The following is a 19,397-nucleotide window of genomic DNA, read 5'->3' as shown; positions in this document are numbered from 1 at the left end:
TACTGTGAAAATCCGCTAGTCGCCACAGTCCAGCGCCTGTTTGGGCACACTGAGGGAGAATTCAGAATGTCCAAATTATCTAACAGCACGTCTTTCGGGACATGTGGGCAGAAACCAGAGAACCCGGAGGAAACGCAGATACGGGGAGAATATGCAGACTCCTCACACACAGTGAGACAAGTGGGAATTGAACCTGGGACACTGGCACTGTGAAGCAACAATGCTAACCACTGCACTACCATACCACCCAGTCCTGCTTAGTTGTCTTTTTATTGGCCTTCTTAATCTGCATTACGTTGCTAATTGAATGATTTATACATCTGTACTCCAAGACAACTTTGTTCCTCTGTCTTTTTGAAGTTATCATACAAGCATCATGGACCCTCCTTATTCTTCCTACAAAAATGCACCAACTCACTTTGAGTTGCCTTTATTGATTCGTGAGTTACATGCCCATTCTGCACTGTAAATCCTATGAATAATCTATGAATTTGACAAGTTTATAAATGTTTTCTTCGATATTATCTTAACAATATCCTTCAATTTAGTGTTGTCAGTAAATGTTGATATTATACTTCAAATTCCGAAGTCGAAATTATTATTGTAAAATGAGAACAACAGTTGACCCAACACTAATACTGTGGAACACCACTCCACAACTTTTGCAAATCTGAATACCAACTCTGACTGGTTACTATCTGTTTTCTGTATTGTAAACTATTACCATCCATTCTGATCTTTGTCCCCGATACCAGATGCTGATATTAGTCATGAGTTTAATATACGATATCTCACCAAATGGCTCTTGTAAATCAAAATATAAAACTCCAAAACTCCTACATTATTCACAGCTACAATTTTTGTTAATTCTTCAAATAATTCAATAAGGCTTGTCAAGCACGGTAACCATTCTTGATTGTGTTTTCAGTTTCTAGATGATTTTCCATTTCGTCTTTGAGTAAAGATCCCGTTATCTTGCCAACCACCAATGTTATACTGCCCAGACAATATTTTCTTGAGCATATTCTATTTCTAATTTTAAATATACGAACAAAATCAAGGCTCGAAATTTTGCTCCCGAGTCAGGTATGCAGTCAGTAAAATCGTCACTCCTCAATCCCGACTGAGGAGAAACTTCACCATACGGCTGAAATTTTACTCCACGGGGGTGAGGAAGGGTTGGAGTCGGCCCTGTCACCCCAGGTACTGTGTGGTGATATGCACATATGCATATTTGTATATAATTGTACAAATGTATAAAGCTGACAGTTATGACCTCCTGCCAGTAGGTGGAGCCAGATATACATCAGGTGACTGACGAGTCGCGGCAGTTGGCAGCAGGATGGACAACAGGACAGTCGTATCTCACCGTAGCTCTCAAGTAGATTAGATATAATTGTCTGTACATAGGTTTTCTGGTTACCGGTCCATGTGTTTGATAATAAATACTTGTTGTAGCTAAACACACATGTTCAATGCGTGTCTTCATGATCAGGGGAGACATAGAACACAACATAGTGGCTGTGTGTGTGTTACCCAATTCGGTCAGGGATTAAAAAGTGGGCCAGTAAGAAGTTCCTGCTCTCAAACAGGATGTGGATGCAAGTGTTGCTGTTGCTTGGACGAGACGTTAATCAGTAGTCAGGCGAGTGCTAACTGTGATAGTTGACTTCCGATGGTGGCCATGGAGTGAGTGGTGGCACTGTGGTGAACGTATTGCTACTGCAATTCACCACTGTATTGTACTGTACTATGTTGATGCCCCTGTGGGCTCCGCCTGTGGCTCTGCCCCCTCGGGGGTGGTATATAAACCTGCAGCCTGTAGGGGGCACTCAGTACAGAGCAGTCGCAGGCAGGCACAGCTCTAGCTTATTAAAACCACTGTTCACTTCTACGAATCGTCTCGTGTCAATTGATGGTCGCATCAATTTAATAAGCTAAAATATCGCAATGGAAGCCGCCCTCAAACCTGATCGACTGGAACTCGACCCACAGGCAGCTGAAGCCAAAGGAATCTTCTCACATTGGCTCCGCTGCTTTGAGGCCGACCTCGCCTCCTCCTCCTCGCCTGCCATCACCGAGGCACACAAGCTGAATCTCCTCAACGCCCAGGTGAGCCGCAGAATCTTTTTACTAATCGAGGACGCGACCACGATCCTGAAAAGACATTACGTGAGGCCGGTGAACAAAGTGTTAGCGCGGCATCTCCTCACCACATGTCGTCAACGCCCCGGGGAATCGCTGGAGGAATATCTACGCGACCTGAGGGTACTCGCTCGGAACTGTAACTGCAAGGACGTCACGGCCTCGCAGCACATGGAACTCGCCATCCGGGACACCTATGTGGCTGGAGTCCAGTCCAGCTATGTCAGACAACGCCTGCTCGACACGTGCGACCGACGAGGGCCGCCATCTTGGGACCCCCTCCCTACCACCAACCACGCCGGCTACCCACAGCTCGGTGTGGTCACTCTCAACCAGTCATGGCCCAAGAACCTCAAGAACTCCATGATGACCGTCCGGGTTGATGGGCACGAAACGCCCTGTCTGTTCGACTCTGGGAGCACGGAGAGCTTCATCCATCCGGACACGGTAAGGTGCTGCTCCCTCCAGATTTCCCCCACATTTCAAACAATTTCCCTTGCTTCCTGATCACATTCAGTGCAGATCCGAGGTTACTGTGTCGCTCCTCTGCACAGCCATGAACGAGACCCCTCACGACCGTCTATTTGTTTTCCCCAGGAAGTCCATCTTTGGGGTCTTGCTTCTTTCCTGGCTGACAACACCAGGGCCTGTCCTCCTCCGGAAGCATGTGAGGAGCCATAAGTCCGAGCCCCAGGTCGAGAGGGTCCAGCTCCTACATGCCAACCCTCAGTATGCCTACGTGGCGCGCCGCGACGGACGACAGGATACAGTCGCCCTCCGGGATCTGGCACCCACCGGTTCCCCAGCGACCATCACCAACGCGCCCCCCCTACACCGCCTATCACCACCAACCGAGTCCCTCACGGCAGGCTACCAGCTGCCCCCCTGGGATCCTGAACACCGTCCCTGCCCCTACACAGCCTACACCCTCCCTTCCCCCATCGCCGACACACCGTGATGAAGCTCCAGATGACACGCTCCCGGAGTCAATGAGTCCAACACCCGTGCCCGCAGCGAAGCCGGAGCGGAGGCGATCACAGAGAACGATTAAGGCTCCAGACAGACTCGATATGTGAGCCCACTTCACCCCCGCTGGACTTCAATTTTTAACAGGGGGTGAATGTGGTGAACGTATTGCTACTTCAATTCACCACTGTATTGTACTGTACTATGTTGATGCCCCTGTGGGCTCCGCCCCCTCAGGGGTGGTATATAGATCTGCAGCCTGTAGGCGGCACTCAGTACAGAGCAGTCGCAGGCAGGCACAGATCTACCTTATTAAAACCACTGTTCACTTCGACTAATCGTCTCATGTGAATTGACGGTCGCATCAGGCACACAGAGAGGCTCCTGGTTGAAGGCATTGGTTTTGGCCCCTTTTACCCAAACCTTGGGGAATTTTGGTGGACAAGTTGTGCGGAGAGTGGAGGGGGATACGCTCTCCTCTGGATGGCATGCCTGCGGGCTATCAAACTCGACAGAAGAGGGTGAGAGCTCTGGCTAAAGAGCTGGAGGAGCATCAGTTATAAAAATGGAGGATGGGAAGGGTCGTCATCAATGGGAAAGCTGCAAACGGAGCAGTTGATGAGCTTCATTAAGGATGAATTTCGGCAGCTGTGTAATGCAGAACGACTGGTCGAAGGAACAGGGGCACCTTTTCGTGCGACCTTGGAAAGGGTGAAGAAGAGCCTCAATGTGTAGGGGGCACATGATCCAGAAGGTGGAGAAGGTGATATTGGACCAAAGTGATTGGATTATGACGTATAAGCAGAGATGGTGGTCCTGTGAGCATGTTTAAGATGCTGCAGGCAAAGGTGGAGGACCAGGAAAATAGGTCCAGGGGACAAAATATGCAGACTGTGGGCCTCCCGGAGGGAATGGAAGGAACGAGCGCAACGGGCTATGTTGCGAAGCTGCTGGCCAGGTTGGTGAAAGAGGAGATGCTGGAGAAGGCCCCGGAGGTGGATCGGCCCCAAAGGTCCCTGAGGCAGAGGCCAAGAATGGCAGAGCCGCCACGGGCGGTGATTGTGAGTATCCACAAGTTCCAGGACAAAGAAACAGTTCTGAGCGAGGCCAGGGCTCGGTTGGACTACGGGTGGGAAGGAAATCATATCCGGAGGACATTGGAGCGGAGTGGCCAGGAGACGGGCGGGCGGGTTTTTGTTTGCAGCCTGGGAAAAGTTGTAAGCGGGATGGTTGACCTCCACGGCCCCATTCTTTGTGGTTTGGGGTTTGTTTTGTATCTTTTGCATTTTTTGTATTGTTGGATACATTTTGTGTTTCTTGTATTTTGGTATTTTTATACTGAAGTTTAATTGCTGCTTGTTTTGGAGGGGGGGCATTCGGCTTTGGGGTATAGTGTTTTGTTTCAATGCACTCTGTTGGTTATGTTCTGTGCAGGGTATGAGGAGTTGATGTGTGTTGGGTGGGATGGCTCGGGAATGCTCTGTAGGGGGGGCCATGTTGGGATGATGTTTCTCATGGTGGGTTGGGTGCGGGGTGGGGGGGGTGGGGTGAGGTGTGGAGAGAAGGATTGGAGGGATTGCAGGTCAGATGGTTAGAGGCCCACCATGGTTTGACTAGAGGTTGATAGGGTTGCCATATTGTTGAGCAAGAAAACAAGGTGTATGGGGGCCAGGCAAGTGCGGCACCCCGGGAAGGAGGTTTGTGATAGTGAGTGGGATGCTAGTGGGGACTCTGGTAGTGTCAGTGAATGTGTATGCGCTTAATTGGCACGATGTGGGATTCATGAAGAGGCTAATGGGGAGGGGAGGAGGCTGATATTGGTCGATTTTTGGATGGTCCGGAGCTGGAGGAGGGGAAGAGGCAGGCCCTGGAGGAGCCGTAGGATTAAAGGAGGTGATGGAGTGCATTGGTATGATGCAGTCGGGGGAAGGCGCCGGAGCCAGATGGCTTTCCAGCGGAATTTTATAAGCAGTTCTTGATGGAGTTCACCCCCTACCTTTTGGGCATGTTTAGTGCAGCGGTGGAAAAGGGGGAGTTGCCAGCCACATTGGCGCAGATCTCAATTTCGCTGATCCCGAAAAAGATGATGGATCCATTGGGGTACGGGTCCTACAAGCCCATCTCGCTGCTAAACACGGACATGAAAGTCCTGGCAAAGATACTGGCGAGAAGGTTTGAGGGGTTCGTGCCGGAGGAGATTTCGTAGGACCAATAGGCTTTGTGAAGGGGAGGGGCACCATCTCTCTCGTAATATTAGGAGGTTGCTGAATGTAATTATGATCCCGTTGAGAGGAGCTGCGGGAGAGGTTTGAGTTACTAACGGGGAGTTAGTTTAGGTACTAGCAGGCGTGGGCCTTTGTACGTAAGGAGCTGCCTTTGTTACCTCAGGTACCAGAGTTTACGCTTCTGGAAAAATTTCTGCTCCCCGATGAGCTGGGATTGGCAAGATTGGTGGTTGGGAGAGCAGGGTGAGACAGTAGTGAAAAGGATCAAGCGGTAGTAGGAGCAGGAGTTGGGAAGTGTAGCCATCTGAGATGGCCACTTACAACTAGGGACAGAGAAACTCGCAAAGCCAAGCGGTTAAAATGGACAAGGCAAGACTCAGGCAGGCTCAGAGCCTGAAATGGTCATGATCGTCGCTGGATCAATACAGTTGCGTGCGTTACCTACCTCTACCTCCCTCACCACACAAGCCCCGAACACGACTACCCAACACAATACCCCCAGCCCGGACACTACACCACACATAGACCCTGCCACCGATACCCCCACATGGTGTGAGAATCTCGTTAAAATGGTACTCCCTGTCATACACAGTGGAAGCCTTACTAGTGATAGTTATATTGTGCAGTGTGATCCAGACAATCAGATTGCGGAAATGGAGATGGAGAGCCTCCCGCCCTCCAGTATACACCTTTAGAGCCCCTTTCCTCGGACTTCAGCAAACCCCACACTCTTTCTGAACCTTTCTCTTTAATAAATTTCGCGGTGGTTGTTTCGTTAATAAAGCTTATTTTTCTGTGTGTGAATGCTAGTGATAAACAGAAATGTGATGCTGCTATTGGATTTTTGTATTGTAAGATAAGTTCTTTGATTGTTAAATAGCAGCATGAGTGTAGTCTAGTTAAAGATAGTTAGAGGTTCCCTTTTTATTATTTATAGGGAGAATGGAATATAGGATTGAATGTTAAATGGCCCCATCAAAATGCTAATTGGTCGGAGTTTCAATACCGTCTGGACTTCTTGCTTGCAAATATACATTTCAGGCTCTGAGCCTGCCTGAGTCTTGCCTTGTCCATTTTACCCACTAGGCTTTGCGAGTTTCTCTGTCCCTAGTTGTAAGTGGCCATCCCAGATGGCTACAGAAGGGAGGTACGATGGGGACTTTGGTGTGAGGTAATGCGCCGAGTGAACTCAACCTCTTCCTGCGCAAGAATGAGTTTAATACAATTTAAGGTGGTTCACAGGATCCACATGACTCGGGCTCGGGTGAGTGGGTTTTTACGGGGATAGCAGACAGGTTTAAGAAGCGTGGGAGGGGCTGAAGAATCATGCTCATATGTTCTGGGGGTGTGAGGAGTTGGAGAACTTTTGGGAGGGTTTGAGATGAAACCGGATCCGATGATGGCGATCTTTGGGGTGTCAGTGGGGAAGGAGGCCGAATTTGTGGCCTTCACCTCTCTGATTGCCCTGAGATGGATACTTTTGAATTGGAGGTCGGCTACGCTACTGAGGGTCGTAGAATGGCTGGGGAATATGTTCAAATTTCTCAGGTTGGAAAAAAATCAAATTTGCCTTAAGTGGGTCAGAGGAGGGCTTTGAGATATGGTAAGGCCGATTACAGCTATTTTAAAAAAAAATTAAATTTAGAGTACCCAATTATTATTTTTTTATTTTCCTATTAAGGGGCATTTTAGCGTGGCCAATCCACCTAACCTGCACATCTTTGGGTTGTGGGGGTGAAACCCATGCAGACATGGGGAGAATGTGCAAAGTCCACACGGACAGTGACCCAGGGCCGGGATTCGAACCCGAGTCCTCAGCGCCGCAGTCCCAGTGCTATCCACTGCGCCACATGCCACCCCACGGCTATATTTAAGGAACTGTTTGTCGCCAGGGTGTGGTAGTCACCACTAACTGTATATTAGATGTAGTACCTGTATATTAGATATAGTACGGTAAGGCTCCTGTACTAGAGGTACATGGGTAAATCCCTGCCTGCTGGTTCCACCCAGTAGGTGGCGTATAAATGTGTGCACACCGGAGCTGCTCCCTTCTGGTAGCAGCTACAGGAGGCCACACATCTTTGCTCAATAAGGCCTCGATTATTCACTACTCTCGTCTTTGTAATAATTGATAGTGCATCAATTTAAAACGATGGAACTTCGCATCAAGCCTGACCGCCAACAGCTACACCCTCAAGCAGCCAATGCCACTTCGGCCTTTGACCACTGGCTAGCCTGTTTCGAAAGCTACCTCCGAACATCGGCTGAACAACCCTCAAACGCACAGAAGCACCAGGTCCTTTATTCACGTGTGAGCCCTGACATTTTTCCGTTCATCCGGGATGTGTCCACTTACGCTGAAGCAATGGAGCTCCTGAAAGGACATTACGTTCGGCCGGTTAACAAACTCTACGCCAGGCACCTCCTGTCCATGAGACAGCAACTCCCCTGTGAGTCCCTAGACGATTTCTGGCGTGCCCTGCACATCCTGGCGAGGAACTGGGACTGCCAGGCAGTTTAGCAGTCAAGCATGCAGAACTTTTAATCAGAGACGCTTTTGTTATGGGCATGGGGTCGGCGTACATCCGCCAGCGCCTATTGGAAGGGTCTAACGGCAACTAGGAAGCTCGCGAATTCGCTAACAGTCGCCTCCTGTAATGTCCAGTCGTACGCCCCCGACCGCACGGCACCCTTGTGGACATAGTGGACCCCACCAGCTACCGACCCCAGCCCGCCGCAAGCCTGCGCCGCGCGGCAGCCAGCCATCCCCGGGAGGCCCAAATGCTACTTCTGCGGGCAGACCAAACACCCCCGGCAGCGCAGCCCGGTGCGGAGCTCAACCTGCAAGGTCTGCAGAAAGAAGGGACATTTTGCTGCTGCGTGCCAGGCCCGGTCAATCGCTGCTGTCTCCAGGCCCAGCGTTCCTACACCCACCATGAGTGACCTGTGGGCGCCGCCATTTTCATCCCCGCAGACCACGTGTGGCCCGCAGGCACCGCCATCTTCTTCTCTACACACCACGTGCAGCCCATGGGCGCTGCCATCTTCTTCCCCGCAGACCACGTGTGGCCCGTGGGTGCCGCCATCTTTAATGCTGCCCGCCATGTGCGTTCCATGGGCGCGGCCATCTTCGGCACCATCTTGGATGGCGCCTCAGGACACCTGCTCGTCGGGAACTTCATCTGGCCGCTCATCGCCTGCCACCACCGCTCACCAGCCCGGGGTCTCCCAGCAACAGCCGCAGCTCACCTCGATCACTCTCGACCAGGCCCGGCCTCACAATCTCGCATCCGCAACGACAACGTTGAAAATCGATGGGCACAAGATTTCCTGCCTTTTTGACTCTGGGAGCACGGAAAGCTTCATCCACCCGACTATGGTAAGGCGCTGCTCCCTCGTGGTACACCCCGTTACCCAGAGAATCTCCCTGGCCTCCGGATCCCATTCTATGGAAGTCCGGGGGTACTGCACCATGACCCTCACCGTCCAGGGTGTAGAGTTTAGCAACTTCCGGCTCTACGTCCTCTGCAACATCTGCGCTGCCCTGTTACTCGGTCTGGACTTCCAATGCAACCTCCAAAGCTTAACTTTAAATTCGGCGGACCCCTACCACCCCTCACCGTATGCGGCCTCACGGCCCTTAAGGTCGACCCACCTTCCTTGTTTGCAAACCCGGATTGCAAACCCGTCGCCACCAGGAGCAGACGGTACAGTGCCCAGGACAGGACCTTCATCAGGTCGGAGATCCAGTGGCTTCTGTGGGAACGGGTCATTGAGGCCAGCAACACCCCCTGGAGAGCCCAAGTGGTAGTAGTAAAGACTGGGAGAAACACAGGAAGGTCATTGACTACAGCCAGACCATCAATAGGTACACGCAGCTCGACGCGTACCCCCTCCCACGCATATCTGATATGTTCAATCAGATTGCACAGTACCGGGTCTTTTCCACAGTGGACCTGAAATCTGCCGACCATCACATTCGCAAGGCGGTCCGCTAGTACACTGCGTTCGAAGCAGATGGCCGCCTCTATCACTTCCTTAGGGTTCCCTTCGGCGTCACTAACGGGGTCTCGGTCTTCCAACGGGAGATGGACTAAATGGTTGACCAGCACGGACTGCGGGCCACCTTCCCGTACCTAGATAACATCACCATCTGCGGCTATGATCAGCAGGACCACGACGCTAACCTTCGCAAATTCCTCCACACCGCCAAACTCCTTCATCTCATGTACAATAAGGAGAAGTGCATGGTGCATGCTCCGCACCAACCGCTTAGCCATCCTTGGCTATGTTGTGGAAAATGGAGTTCTAGGGCCCGACCCCGACCGCATGCGCCCCCTCATGGAACTCCCCCTCCCCCGAGGCCCTGAAACGATGCCTGGGGTTTTTCTCTCATTATGCACAGTGGGTCCCTAACTATACAGACAAGGCCCACCCACTCATTCACTCCACAATTTTTCCCCTGACGGCTGAGGCCCGCCATGCCTTCAACAGCATCAAGGCAGACATCGCCAAGGCCACGATGCATGCCGTCGACGAGTCTCTCCCTTTCCAGGTCGAGAGCGATGCATCGGATGTAGCTCTGGCCGTCACCCTCAACCAAGCAGGCAGGCCCGTGGCATTCTTTTCCCGAACCCGCCATGAATCCGAAATTCGGCACTCCTCTGTAGAAAAGAAGGCCCAAGCCATCGTGGAAGCTATGCGGCATTGGAGGCATTACCTGGCCGGCAGGAGATTCACTCTCCTCACTGACCAACTGTCGGTTGCCTTCATGTTCAATAATACACAGCGGGGCAAGATTAAAAATGATAAAATCTTGAGGTGGAGGATCGAGCTCTCCACCTACAATTATGAGATTTTGTATCGCCCCGGGAAGCTCAACGCGCCCCCCGATGCCCTATCCCGAGGTACATGTGCCAGCGCACAAATGGACCGACTCCGGGCCCTACAAGATGGTCTCTGTCACCCGGAGGTCACCTGATTCTTCCACTTCACAAAGGCCCGCAACCTGCCCTACTCCATTGCAGAGGTCAGGACTGTCACTAGAGATTGCCAGGTCTGCGCGGAGTGCAAACCACACTTCTACCGACCAGATTGAGTGCACCTGGTGAAAGCCTCCCGCCACTTTGAACGCCTCAGCATCGACTTCAAAGGGCCCCCCCCTCCTCCGACCGAAACACGTACTTCCTGAACGTGGTCGATGAGTACTCCTGATTTCCCTTCGCTATCCCATGCCCTGATAAGGCTTCTGCCACTGTCATCAAAGCGCTCAACAGCATCTTCATCTGTTCGGTTTCCCCGCTTCCGTCCACAGCGACTGGGGATCCTCCTTTTTGAGCAATGAGCTACGTCAGTTCCTGCTCAGCAAGGGTTTTGCCTCAAGCAGGATGACCAGCCGCAATCCCTGGGGAAACGGGCAGGTGGAAAGGGAGAACGGGACGGTCTGGAAGGCCATCCTGCTGGCCCTACGGTCTAAAAATCTCCCGGTCTCCCGCTGGCAGGATGTCCTCCCCGACGCGCTCCACTCCATCAGATCACTACTCTGCACTGCAACTAACGAAACCCTCCATGAACGTCTCCTTGCCTTCCCCAGGAAATCCACCTCCGGTGTTTCGCTCCCAACATGGTTGGCAGCTCCTGGACCCGTCCTCCTCCGCAAACACGTGCGGACCCACAAGGCGGACCCGTTGGTCGAAAGAGTACAACTACTGCGAACCCGCAGTACGCCACCGTGGCGCACCCCGACGGGTGCCAGGACACAGTCTCCCTCCGGGACCTGGCACCAGCTGGATCCCCACCCACGGCCCACCACCCGACACCCCCCCCTCCGATTGCCCTGGCACCACTCACCCTCCCCCCAACGCACATCACCACAGCCCCCACTCCAGGCCAACCCGTCCTCCCACTGGTTCCACCCGTGGGCGATGAAGACGGGGAAATTACGCTCCAGGAGTCACAGGTGACCAAGTCGGCGCCCGCATCACCACCGGGGCGGAGACGATCACAGCGGAGGACCAAGGCACCCGACCGACTGAACCTGTAAATTTTGCCTGAACTGTAAATTTTTCCACCACCCCGTCGAACTCTTTTTTTAACTGGGAATGAATGTGGTAGTCACTGCTAACTGTATATTAGATGTAGTATCTGTATATTAGATGTAGTACGGTAAGGCTCCTGTACTAGAGGTACATGTGTAAATCCCTGCCTGCTGGCTCCGCCCAATAGGTGGCGTATAAATGTGTGTGCACACCCATTCTGGTAGCAGCTACAGGAGGCCACACATCTTTGCTCAATAAAGCCTCGATTATTCACTCCTCTCGTCTTTGTAGCAATTGATAGTGCATCACGGGGGTGGGGGGGGGGGGGGGGTAGGCGGTGCAGAGTGGGAGGGCGTATTAAAAGGGGAAAAAGTGTACAAACTGTACACTTTGGTTAGATGTTAAGCTTGTGTTATTTTGTTTAATGTGTTGGGAATAAAATATATTGAAAAAAACTGATTGTTTGCTGATAATGTAAGAGATGGCCCATCATGGGTTTTCCATGGGAAATATAACCAATGCTGCTGCTTATACACATTACAAGGAAGGTGTACACTGAACAGAGTTAAGGCTAGAAAAGCTTCACAAGATACAGCCATGGAGAGGGCAGCACTTTGCTTACAATATAGACTGCATTGACTCAGGTTACTATAATACCTCAGAAGATGACATACCCCACATTTGCCACAAACCATTGCCCTTCCACCTATGCTCTTTCCACCCATCTCTCAGGGTTCAGCTATACAATTGAACCTTTACCGGGACCATCCCAGCTACAAACTGTCATGGGCATAAGCGTGTGACCCGGAGGGTGCAAGCCAGCAGTGTAGTTTGTGGTTAGGATCACAACATGCAATCTGGCAGTAACAGGAACAAAAACCTGGCACCACAGTATTGCTGCAGCCTCAGGGATGGACAATCACTCACAGGAGGCACTAAAGGTGATGGTCGTGGCACTTTGGAATATTAATGGTGGAAGTGATCCTGTTATTTCGCTGAGCAGAAGGGGACACTTGTATCATTTGCCTCTAAAGCAACCTCCGTGGAGCTGAAACAATTGAGCCTTAGATCCTTGAAACTGTTTTTTCATATCACTTACATATGATAGTCAGGTTTCAAAGACAACTGTTCTGAATTTCTTTGAGAGAATGATTAACATTTGTAGAGGAAATAAAGCAGACTTTATGATAAGATTATATCACACACTTGTTTGCCAGGAGAAACTGCACGAAAATGTAACAGCGACAGTGAGCTTTGTGCACGAACATTGGGAGAGAGCACACCCTGAGTGAGGCATAGCCAGTGTGTGGTAGTCACCACTGTTGTATAGTATATACTGCATACGATGGTATTACGGTAAGGCCCCTGTACTACAGGTACGGGGGGGGTAGATCCCTGCCTGCTGGCTCCGCCCAATAGGCGGAGTATAAATGTGTGGGCTCTCCGAGCTGCAGCCATTTCGGCAGCAGCTGCGGGAGGCTCCACATCTCTGCGTAATAAAGCCTCGATTACACTCTACTCTCGTCTCGTCGTAATTGATAGTGCATCAATTTATTACGCAGAGATTTTACAACGATGGATCTCCACATCAAGCCTGATTGTCTGCAGCTGCACCCTCAAGCAGACAATGCCAAGTCGGCCTTCGCACATTGGCTAGCTTGCTTTGAAGCATACATCGGATCTGCGACAGAACCACCCTCAGAGGCACAGAAGCTCCAGATCCTCTACACGTGGCTGAGCTCCGATATTTTTTCCCTCATCCGGGTCGTGCAGACCTACGCTGAGCCCATGGCACTACTGGAGGAAACTACACTCAGCAGACTAACAAAATCTACGCCAGGCACCTCCTATCCACGCGGCATCAACTCCCCGGTGCGTCTGTGGAAGATTTCTGGCGTGCCCTGCATGTCGTGGTGAGAGTCTGTGATTGCCAGGATGTTTCAGCGCTGAACATTCTGACCTGCTACTTAGAAACGCATTTGTTACGGGCATAGCGTCGGCCTACATCCGCCAGCACCTCTTAGAAGGGACTGCCCTCGACCTCGCGGCGACCAAGAAACTAGCGCTCTCGCTCACAGTCACCTCACGCAATATACAGGCGTATGCCCCCGACCGCACGGCGCACTCCTCCTGCGCATCGTGAACCCCGCTAGTGAACACCCGACCGTGGACCTCATCAGATCAGCGACCTCCCCCAGCCAACCCCAGGACTGCGCCGCGCGGCAGCCAACCAACCCCGGGGGACCCAAGTGCTACTTCTGCGGACAGTCAAAACACCCCCGGCAGCGCTGCCCGGCATGGAGCGCGCTCTGCAAAGCCTGTGGGAAGAAAGGACATTTTGTTGCTGTGTGCCAGGCCCGCTCGATCGCCGCTATTGTCCCTGCAACCCCATGTGTGACCCGTGGGCGCCGCCATCTTCCTCACCTCAGACCACGTTCAGCCCGTGGGTGCCGCCATCTTGCTCCCCTCACAACACGTGCGGCCCGTGGGCGCTGTCATCTTGCCTGCCTCAGGACACATGCGCCCCGTGGGCGCCGCCATCTTCCCCACCTCAGGACCCCTGCTCGTCGGGTACCTCACCGGGCCACTCATCGCCTGCAACCGCCGCCAACCAGCCATGCCTGGCCTCTGTCACGATCGACCAGTCCCGGCCGCACAACCTCGCGACCGGGTCGACGACAGTGAAGGTCGACGGACACAAGATCTCCTGCCTTCTGGACTCCAGGAGCACTGAGAGCTTCATCCATCCCGATACGGTAAGGAGCTGGTTCCTCACGGTACATCCCATCAACCAGAGAATCTCCCTGGCCTCCGGATCACACTCCGTGGCGATCCGGGGGTACTGCATCGCCACCCTCACCATCCAGGGCGTAGAGTTCAGCGGCTTCCAGCTCTACGTCCTCCCCAACCTCTGCGCTGCCTTGCTACTCGGCCTGGACTTCCAGTGCAACCTCCAGAGCCTAACCCTAAAATTTGGCGGGCCCCTACCACCCCTTAATGTCTGTGGTCTCACGACCCTCGAGGTCGACCCACCTTCCCTGTTTGCGAACCTCACCTCAGATTGCAAACCCGTCGCCACCAGGAGCAGACGGTACAGCGCCCAGGACAGGACCTTCATCAGGTCGGAGGTCCAGCAGCTGCTGCGGCAAGGTTTTATCAAGGCCAGCAACAGCCCATGGAGAGCCCAAGTGGTAGTGGTGAAAACTGGGGAGAAAAACAGGATGGTCGCTGACTGCAGTCAGACCATCAATCGGTACACGCAGCTCGACGCGTACCCCCTCCCACACATATCTGATATGATCAATCAGATTGCACAGTACCGGGTCTTCTCGATAGTGGACCTGAAATCTGCCTACCACCAGCACCCCATTCGCAAGGCGGACCGCCAGTACACAGCGTTTGAAACAGATGGCCGCCTTTACTACTTCCTTAGGGTTCCCTTCGGCGTCACTAACAGGGTCTCGGTCTTCCAACGGGAGATGGACCAAATGGTTGACCGGTACGGACTGCGGGCCACTTTCCCGTACCTGGATAATGTCACCATCTGCGGGGTTCTTCTCATACTACGCCCAGTGGGTCCCAAACTATGCAGACAAGACCCACCCACTCCACCGTTTTCCCACTGACGGCCGAGGCTCACCAGGCCTTCAACCGTATCAAGGCCGACATCTCCAAGGCCGCGATGCACACGGTCGACGAGACGCTCACCTTCCAAGTCAAGAGCGATGCATCAGACGTCGCTCTGGCCGCCACCCTCAACCAGGCAGGCAGGCCCATGGCATTCTTTTCCCGCACCCTCCATGCCTCCGAAATTCGGCACTCCTACGTCGAAAAGGAGGCCCAAGCTATCATTGAAGCTGTGCGGCATTGAAAATGAAAATGAAAATTGCTTATTGTCACAAGTAGGCTTCAAAATGAAGTTACTGTGAAACGCCCCTAGTCGCCCCATTACGGCGCCTGTTCGGGGAGGCTGGTACAGGAATTGAACCGTGCTGCTGGCCTGACTTGGTCTGCTTTCAAAGCCAGCGATTTAGCCCTGTGCTAAACAGCCTCTTTAGCACAGAGGACTAGGACCCGGGGGCACAGCCTTAGAATAAAAGGGAGTCACTTTAGAACAGAGATGAGGAGAAATTTCTTCAGCCAGAGAGTGGTGGGTCTGTGGAATTCATTGCCACAGAGGGCGGTGGAGGCCGAGACGTTGAGTGTCTTTAAGACAGCAGTTTTAAAGACTGTCTCCGGCCCATTCGGAGTTCCGCGGGAGCTACCCCAGTCACCGCATGTGGAGTGGTCCTGTATGAAAACAAAAAACGAGCCAGTCTAGTGTCCATAGAACCGTAAGATTGCTTCCTTCTTTAGGCCACGTTTGAATGTCTGCACTGCACGCTCCGCCAACCCATTGGAAGCCGGGTGGTATGGAGCGGTGAGGATATGGCGCATGCCGTTCATCTTCATGAACCTCACAAACTCCTCACTTGTGAACGGAGTGCCGTTGTCCAGCACCACGGGGAGGCCATGCGTACTGAAAGACAAACGCATCTTCTCGATTGTTGCACAGGACGTTGTGCCTACCACCTTATGCACTTGTAACCATTTAGATTGGTCATCGATTAATAGAAGGAACATGGATCCTTGAAAAGGGCCAGCGAAATCCGCAGCAAGCGCACCCAAGGCCGCTCTGGCCATTCCCAGTGATGTAGGGGCACGGACGGTGGAAGCTTCTGATGCTCCGGGCAAATGGAGCAGGTTTGGGCCACCTTCTCAATGTTCGTGGCGAGGCCTGGCCATCAGACATAACTCCGGGCCAACATTTCCATTTTGGTCACACCCGGATGCCCATTGTGCAAGTCCTTTAGTATCAGCTCTTGTCTTTTTTCTGGGACAATCACACGCATCCCTCACAAGAGGATACCGTCTTCCACGCTAAATTCTGACAGCTTGGAGGAAAATGCCCGCAACGCGCCTGGGAGCTGTCTTATGTTGCTCACCGTACAGGACTATGTGCCGAACCTTTGACAGGACTGGCTCTGTCTGGGTCCAGTCACGGATCTGTGATGCTGTGCCAGGCAAGGAGTCTATACAATTTAAGGTTGCAACCAACTTACCGGTCATGGGGGTCAACATGGGGCCGGTCGACAAAGGCAATCGGCTCAGTGCATCGCCATTCGCTATCTGGGTCCCTGGTTTATGCTCCAGAGAATACTCGTAGGCAGCGAGTAACAAAGCCCAGCACTGGATCAGTGTGGATGCAATGGGCAATATTGGCTTATCCTCTCGGAAAAGATAGCGCAGGCAAAGGATACCCCAAAGTGCAACCATGTAAATTCATACAGACCTCAGTGTGTATTAATAGTTACATATGGCCGGGAGGCAGGATCCAGCTCCAATGATAGGTAGGCGTTACTCATATCTAATTTCGTGAATGAGAGTCCACGTAGAGACTTCGCGTAGAGATCCTCTATGCGAGGCATTGGATATCGGTCGAGTTGGGAAGCAATATTCACTGTAAGTTTATAGTCGCTGCACAAGCGATCTGTGGCATCTGGCTTCATTGCAGGTACAATTGGCGCTGCCCAGTCTGCGAAACAGACGGGCCTGATAATACCCAAGGATTCCAAACGAGTGAGCTCCCCTTCTACCTTCTCGAGCAAGGTGTAGGGCACCGAGCGCACCTGGAAAAAGCGCGACGTGGCTCCTGGTTCCACTTGGATACGGGCTACGGCCCCCTTTATTTTCCCCAAACCGGGCTGGAATACATCTGAATACTGTCCTCGTACCTCCGTCAATCCTCCAGAACCTGTTTGGAGCATGTGCTGCCACTGCAGCCGCAAATGGCGCAACCAGTCCCGACCCAACAGGCTGGGCCCATGGTCGCGCACCACGATAAGTGGGAAACGCCCCTCCTGGCATCCATAAACAACAGGGGTCATCTTGTTCCTGCAATGTCCAATTGTTCCCCCGTGTAGGTGGCCAACCTGGCCTGTGTTTCGGTTAATGTAAGGGTCTGTATACCCTGCTTGATGCGGTCGAATGTTCTCTGGCTGATCACGGAGACCACTGCGCCAATGTCCAACTCCATCTCAAGCGGGTGACCATTGACCCGTACTGTCACCTTAATGGTGCCACATGGGGAGCTGCCACACACGTCCTCCGTCTCCATGTCCTCGGGAGTAGTCGCCGCAGGTTCATCCAAATGGAAGGTACGGCCCCTGGGCTGACCCCAGTTTCTGTCGGAACGACGACGCCTCTGGCGCCCCCAGGACCGACATGGTCGGCGCCCACAAGTCTGACACTGACATGGCTCCTCATCCATCGCTTCTGGAGAAGGCTTCCTTCGGGGAGGAACGTCCAGCGGCTACTGTTGTCGATCCAGATGCCGCCATATGGTCCCACTCGGTGGGACCTCGGAGTTCTGGCTGCAGGGGCCGTCGGGTGGGGGGGAATGGGGGGATCCAACTCCAGGGGGGGTCCACCACGGTGGTCTGGCCCACGATCGGGGCCTACCGGTCGGCAGGCAGGCTAGTTCAGCTTATTTAAAAGGTAGCTGGATCTGCACCTGAAGTGCTGTAAATGTAACCTGCAAGGCCAGGGAACAGATGCTGGAAAACGGGATTAAAATGAGCCGCTAATTTCCTTTTTTTGCTCTCTTTTTTGGCTGGCGCAGCCACCATGGGTTGAATGGCCTCTTTCTGTGCTGTAACATTCCTCTGGTTTTAAAGAAAATGTTAGGATACGATTTTGGCTCTTATGTGAGAATTGTAAAGTCATTCAGAGCAAAACGATAGTGTTCCTGCATTTCCCACTCAGGTTTTGCAGCACAATGCTAGCCACTGAGGCTTCATCTGCTTCTGTTATATTTGATTTTCTGGAGAATGGGTTTACGAAGGAACTATTAAAATACCTGGATGTTTTGTATCTTCCACAATAGCAATGATTGCTTTACCATGGTAGCATACTGAGTGCTGCATTATCTCGGTTGTAGGTGTGAAAATACTTCGGTCCATTTTAAATGCTTTTGAAAAGAATAAAATACTGCCCAGCATTCTTCTCTATATCAACTCACACAAGACTGATTATGTTTCACCTCATATATTGTGGCATTGTTCTCTGATGCTACTGCTGGTGCAATCTCTTTTGGAAATTTAGAAGGACTTGTAGTCAAAAGAATCCTGAGCTTTCACTGTTGTGGGAAGAGTTGTGAGAGTTAGAGAAGCAAAATGGACTAACCCAAGTTTCTCAAAGTGTCCTCCAGTCACAGGAAGTCATTTTTCCCTTCAGACAGCGCATGGTTAGACATTCAAAATGCATAAATCTTTAACCTGGAAAATTTATTCTCAGCAATCTTACCTTCCATTTGTTTTTAATTGTTCACGGGATGTGGGCATCGCTGGCTGGGGCAGATTTATTGCCCATCCCTGAGGGTGTTTAAGAGTCAACCACATTGCTGTGGATCTGGAGTCATATGTAGGCCAGAAACAGATTTCCTTCCCTAAAGGGCATTAATGAACCAGATGGGTTTGACAACAATTTCATGATTACATTTAGACTTTTAAATTCCAGGTTTTGTTTATTAAATTCAAATCTGCCATGGTAGGATTGGAACCCAAGTTCCCACAGCATGACTTTTGATTACTAGTCCACCAACTACGCCACTGCCTGTGCCCATTGGGCCTACTGAATCTGAACATTGGATTACTTATGGAAGACTGAAAGGAAAGGTGACAATGTGAGATATCTTTCAAAGCAGGGAGATAACAGGGTGTGATTTTAAATTTACGTGACTAAGTGTAAATTTTATGCAGCTATGATTAAAATGATGTGGGAAATCGCAATGAATCTAAACTCAACAGGATATGTTCCTCACTATTTAGATTAATGGGTGAGTTTTACTGATGCAGATGAAAACTTTCTATCTTTCCAAATAAATATTGGCCTGAATTTTTAGAATATCAAGGTTTCCCTTCAATGCCCCTCAGTCATTTCATGCTTGAATGAACGTCAACTGGCCGCACCTCACTCAGGAGAA

This window comes from Scyliorhinus torazame, chromosome 2 (genome assembly GCF_047496885.1).
Source record: "Scyliorhinus torazame isolate Kashiwa2021f chromosome 2, sScyTor2.1, whole genome shotgun sequence".
NCBI lineage: Eukaryota > Metazoa > Chordata > Chondrichthyes > Carcharhiniformes > Scyliorhinidae > Scyliorhinus > Scyliorhinus torazame.
The sequence above is the reverse complement of the archived record's forward strand: the minus strand, read 5'-3'. Positions refer to the sequence as shown.